The sequence below is a fragment of the Pelophylax lessonae genome (assembly GCF_965119305.1).
Source record: "Pelophylax lessonae genome assembly, chromosome: 1".
Lineage (NCBI taxonomy): Eukaryota > Metazoa > Chordata > Amphibia > Anura > Ranidae > Pelophylax > Pelophylax lessonae.
In genome coordinates this window covers 179,872,140-179,878,322 of record NC_138768.1, presented here as the reverse complement: position 1 = coordinate 179,878,322, position 6,183 = coordinate 179,872,140, and positions in this window count along the sequence as shown.

The following is a 6,183-nucleotide window of genomic DNA, read 5'->3' as shown; positions in this document are numbered from 1 at the left end:
TTCAACTTCTGGGTCTCCAAATTGGGCACATGGCCTGAGCTTGCCCTTTACGCCTTGGAGGTGCTGGCGTGCCCTGCAGCCAGTGTATTATCTGAACGGGTATTTAGCACGGCTGGGGGCGTTATAACAGACAAGCGCAGCCGCCTGTCCAGAGACAATGTGGACAAGCTCACGTTCATTAAAATGAACCAGGCATGGATCCCACGGGACTTTTCCGTACCTTATGCAGAATAGCAATGGATACCGACCTTACCCACCCATTGTTCCATTTTTGCTCTTTCTCACTCTTTTGGGGTGTACCCTCATTTAAAATTTTTGAAAAGAAGCAGTGTTGGCTACCTCGTCCTCCTCCTCAGGGCCAGATTAATGTAGGGGCTATTGGAGCTGCAGCTCCAGGCCCCTACCTTTTATATAGGCCCCGGGTTGGCCATATTCACTGTTACCGCTCTTCTGTCACTTGTAAACACAGAAGTCTGGCTTCTATGCTCGCTTCCCCAGGCAGCACCCTCAGAACCTCCCCACACAGCGTGAAGGCCGGACAAGGAGGGACAGTTGGCGATGCATGGATGTGTTTATGGGCTTCAGAGACAGCATCCCATGTTGAATTAGGCATGCATGGCTGCACCCTTCCTCCTCTGGGTGCATGGCAAGGCACGGCCCTTAAGGCCCTTCAAAATCCTCAGCACCAAGCCCATGATGCTGTTAATCCGGCCCTGGTCCTCCTCCACCGCCGCTTCCACCTACACCGCCCATAGGTGTGCGCAGCCTATTGCATTAAGGTGTGCACCCCAAAGTTGAAATACACATGCATGTGTTTGCCAGCAGGGAGAGTAATGTATCGGGGCCATGTACCTGTAGGCAAGGAGAAATAGAGCAGAGCAGGTCCCAGGGAGATCTTTCCCATCTCCTCACTGGCAATGCTATGTGCCCTAGGTGATTAGGGTGTGCCCAGGCACACCCAGCACACCCTGTGCGCACGCCTATGTCACCGCCACATCCACCACCACCTCAACCTCCCTCCTACTCCATATGGGCCTCGTCCTTCAGAGATGAAGAAGAACATTGTTTTATTTTTCTGTTTTTTTTTGTTGTTTTAAGTTATTTCCCTATCCACATTTGTTTGCAGAGCACTTGTCATGCTCTTAATTACGTTTTGCTGCCATTTGCAGCACTCTAGCCCTTTCCTTTGGTGTTTTAGAGCCATTTTAGTGCCTTAAAGTTCGGGTCCCCATTGACTTCAATGGGGTTCGGTGTCCGGGAAAAGTTCGGTAAAAGTCCGGGACACGGACCCGGACTTTTTTTTAAAGTTCGGCCGAACCCGTCGAACACGGACATCTAGGTGTCCGCTCAACCCTATCAAAGACCTTTACACTTACACTTGTGTGCCTGTTTCTGATTTCCAAACAATTGACTTGAGCTGTATCACTGACAAGAGGGGAGAGCAATGTGTGTTTGTTGAATATATTATGTCTGTATGAATGGATGTAATATATAGTAAGCAATGCTCTTAGTTCTTTATTTAGGCTGTGTGCAGCCACCTTTTATTGTTCTCTTGGACATGGTGAATACTGTGTCCCATGTACTTTAATATATAACACCTTTAAAAAAACAATCTGTGCCAAATGCTAGACTGCTTACAAATCCACCCTGTTATTCACACATTTCCTTGTGTCTATACACCCTATATTGATTGGCAGCAAAATAACAGATTCAATTTAGGACTGGGTCGATGACCTTTAAAGAGCTGAATGACCAATTCATAACATATGTGAAAGCTCTACAAAAGCCATACAGTGCCTTGATAAAGTATTTATACTGAATGTATTAATACGTTCAGATGTAACGCTCCTTCCATGTCACTTCCCATAAAAGATTCAAAGCGTGAGTAGTGTCCTTCACAAAACTGGACATTTTGGGGATAAGAGGCTGTAAAAATGAATCTACATACTTTCCAATTCTCAAGGTCAGCAAATTGATTCCACTGATAATAGGGCTTCCAGGGGGCTTTGTGGATTTTATGTGCACTTTGGGAAGATATTAGATGACAGATACACATGAGGCCACTGTAAAAAGATAAGATCTTTCCTTATTATTCAAAATCCCCTCCCCATAACCCTCATTGATGATCTTTTGCAGGTCTCTTTTATATTTAGAGGTGGGGTTAGAGCTTAAGGGGACATAAACAGCTAAAAGTGTAACCGCGCTTAAAAAACTGTAAAAGGAGCAGCAGCTTTATAGTGAGATAACACCAAGCAGAAATATAAGGAAAGAAAGCTGCGCTAACATGAGCAACATCTAGATTGTAAATAAATGAATAATAAAACAATCTCAATAAGAAATAATATGAATAATAAATAATATGTGAAAGACACCTGAAATGCCAATATATTGCATCAAATGCTGCTATCAAGTGACCACTAGGAATCACAAAAGCATAAGAATACAATATAATTATAAAAAATGTCAATATTAATATAACATATATTGTAAGTCCCAAAGATGAAATTCCAAAAATGATAGAAGTGAGTGGAGTGGATAAAGGATAGGAAGCCAATGCCTGTTGTCACCACGGTGCTCCAACAAATATGACATGCATATCTGCTTACCAGAATCAGGTATAAAACAGCCTGTACAAATAGTCTTCTCACAGCACCACTCTAAGGGGACATACAGTATGATTAGAAAGGATATTATTCATTTCTGCCACATAATCTGTTTTATCCAACACTACAACTCCCCCCCCCCCCTTGTAAGCAGGGAAAATCACTATATCCTTGCTATCGCATAGTCATTGCAAGCCATCATCAAAAATCCTGTTTCTGGAACTTTTTTATATTAACAGAATCAAGATCTTCAAGCACTAGATCCTTCAAAACAGATACTGATGGGGATGGTTTCCCCGGAGGATTAAACAGACAGGTATTGGAGATTGGTGTGTGTGTGTGTATATATATATATATCCCCTCCCATACCTATATTTCTAACCAGATTTGACACCAAAAACCTTTTCACATTAAATATTCTAATATATCTTTGAATGTCCATAAAGGTATCAAATTTATTCAAAGGTCTAGGAGGGGCGAATTTTAAAACTCAATTTAACACCAATTTTTCCTCTTCCATCAGTGTGACCTTAAACAGATTAAAAATGCCCCCATTACTCAAACCAGTCTTCTTTTTTGACCTTGTACGTCTCCCCCCTCTGGAGCCTCTCTTGGTTCTATATCTCTTTTCCTGCCTTGATTGGTCTTGGGAAAAACTGATGGTTTACTCCTATGTCCATAATGCTACTCCAGATGGTACTGCCTAGATTGAGGATACGGATAAGGATTTCTATCCCATCTACCACCTGGAGTATCTAATGGATGTCGAGTGATTACCCTATTTTGAACAGGAGAATCCATAACTTCCCATTGCAAGTTAAAGGTAGGGACTCCGGCAGAACAGGAGGTTGTGCAGGCTCAATACTGAGCATGAGGGGCCAGATATTGTGAATTCCCACCCCCTCTCTGGGGCCCGGGGTTCGCCTCAATTTGTGCATGCACTGCTTAGCTATTACAGTATCTCACAAAAGTGAGTACACCCCTCACATTTTTGTAAATATTTTATTATATCTTTTCATGTGACAACACTGAAGAAATGACACTTTGCTAGAATGTAAAGTAGTGAGTGTACAGCTTGTATAACAGTGTACATTTTCTGTCCCCTCAAAATAACTCAACACACAGCCAGTAACATCTAAACCACTGGCAACAAAAGTGAGTACACCCCTAAGTGACAATATCCAAATTGGGCCCAAAGTGTCAATATTTTGTGTGGCCACCATTATTTAACCCTCTTGGGCATGGAGTTCACTAGAGCTTCACAGGTTGCCACTGGAGTCCTCTTCCACTCCTCCATGATGATATCACAGAGCTGGTGTATGTGAGAGACCTTGCGCTCCTCCACCTTCTGTTTGAGGATGTCCCACAGATGCTCATTAGGGTTTAGGCCCAAGACATGCTTGGCCAGTCCATCACCTTTACTCGCAGCTTCTTTAGCAAAGCAGTGGTCATCTTTGAGGTGTGTTTAAGGTCGTTATCATGTTGGAATACTGCCCTGCGGCCCAGTCTCCGAAGGGAGGGGATCATGCTCTGCTTCAGTATATCACAGTCCATGTTGGTATTCATGGTTCCCTCACTGAACTGTAGCTCTCCAGTGCCAGCAGCACTCATGCAGCCGCAGACCATGACACTCCCACCACCGTGCTTGACTGTAGACAAGACACACTTGTCTTTGTACTCCTCACCCGGTTGCCGCCACACATGCTTGACACCATCTGAACCAAATAAGTTTATCTTGGTCTCATCAGACCACAGGACATGGTTCCAGTAATCCATGTCCTTAGTCTGCTTGTCTTCAGCAAACTGTTTACGGGCTTTCTTGTACATCATCTTTAGAAGAGGCTTCCTTCTGGGATGACAGCCATGCAAACCAATTTGATGCAGTGTGTGGCATATGGTCTTAGCTCTGACAGGCCTGACCCTCCCACCCCTTCAACCTCTGCAGCAATGCAGGCAGCACTCATACGTCTATTCCCAAAGACCACCCCTGAATATGATGCTGAGCACATGCACTCAACTTTGGTTGACCATAGCGAGGCCTGTTCTGAGTGGAACCTGTCCTGGTAAATCGCTGTTTGGTCTTGGTACTGTACTGCAGCTCAGTTTCAGGGTCTTGGCAATCTTCTTATAGCCTAGGCCATCTTTATGTAGAGCAACAATTCTTTTTTCAGATCCTCTGAGAATTTTTTGTCATTAGGTGCCATATTGAACTTCCAGTGACCAGTATGAAAGAGTGAGAATGATAACACCAAATTTAACACACCTGCTCCCCATTCACACCTGAGACCTTGTAAAATTAACAAGTCACATGACACCGATGAGGGAAAATGGCTAATTGGGCCCAATTTAGACATTTTCACTTAGGGGTGTACCCACTTTTGTTGCCAGCGGTTTAGACATTAATGGCTGTGTGTTGAGTTATATTCAGGGGACAGCAAATTTACACTGTTATACAAGCTGTACACTCACTACTTTACATTGTAGCAAAGTGTCATTTCTTCAGTGTTGTCACATGAAAAGATATAATAAAATATTTACAAAAATGTGAGGGGTGTACTCACTTTTGTGAGATACTGTACATAAGTGTCCAATAGCAAAGAAGTCCAGATAAGTGTGTCACCATATAATCCGTGAGTTCCAAAAGATAAGGAGGATCCGTGTTGATTTCGGCAATAAGATGGAATTTCTTCCCAATTAATAGCACTCACACCAAGATGGAATGACACCAACAGTGAACAGGATAATGCGAGGTGGCCACTCACCAGATGTTGTTTATCCTCCTTGCCATATGGCAATAGGATCAAAAAGGGCTTGGTAGGTCCTTTGACCCAAGATGTGTACTCCAATGAGTCCTAGGAATCCCCTCACTGACTGGCTCAAATGCTCCAGCTGGGATGGTACATGCAGAAGAAAAGAATGAAAAGCGGACTCCACATAGCGTAAAAATGTACAGCCTTTATTGGAAGCCCATTAACAAGGGCTATACTTAGGGCAAACAATAAAATAAACAAATAAATATAGCGGTGGGCAGAAAAAGGAAGAAACTTCCGTGCGGCTTCCCGCACTAATGTAGGGGGCCATGCAATGTACAGCGTGACGGATTCCTGGCTTGCATTCCTTTTGCAGCGTGTGATCAAATCCTGTGTGCGTTCCAACTTGACGTGTTTCGTCATAGATTTGACGTCTTTAAAAGCTGGTTCTTTTGGAACTCACAGATTATATGGTGACACACTTATCGAGACTTCTTTGCTATTGGACACTTATTTATATTGCACTATGAATTTTAAATTTTTATTTTTGTTTTATTTGACACTTGTCACTTTTTGATTGAGGTTTCCTATACTACCTAAACTATATTGTTTTATGTTATACTGTATATATAGAAGATTGCATATTGTTATTGCACTTACCATTAACACCATTTTCACAAGACATCACATGTCTCAAAGGCATTGACAATGCTGTGAGCATAGTCAGCCCAAATGAATTGATATGATGATACGCGACATGTTTCAGAACTGTATGATTTTATATGATAGACCAACACAAAGTGGCACATAATTGTGAAGTGGATGGAAAA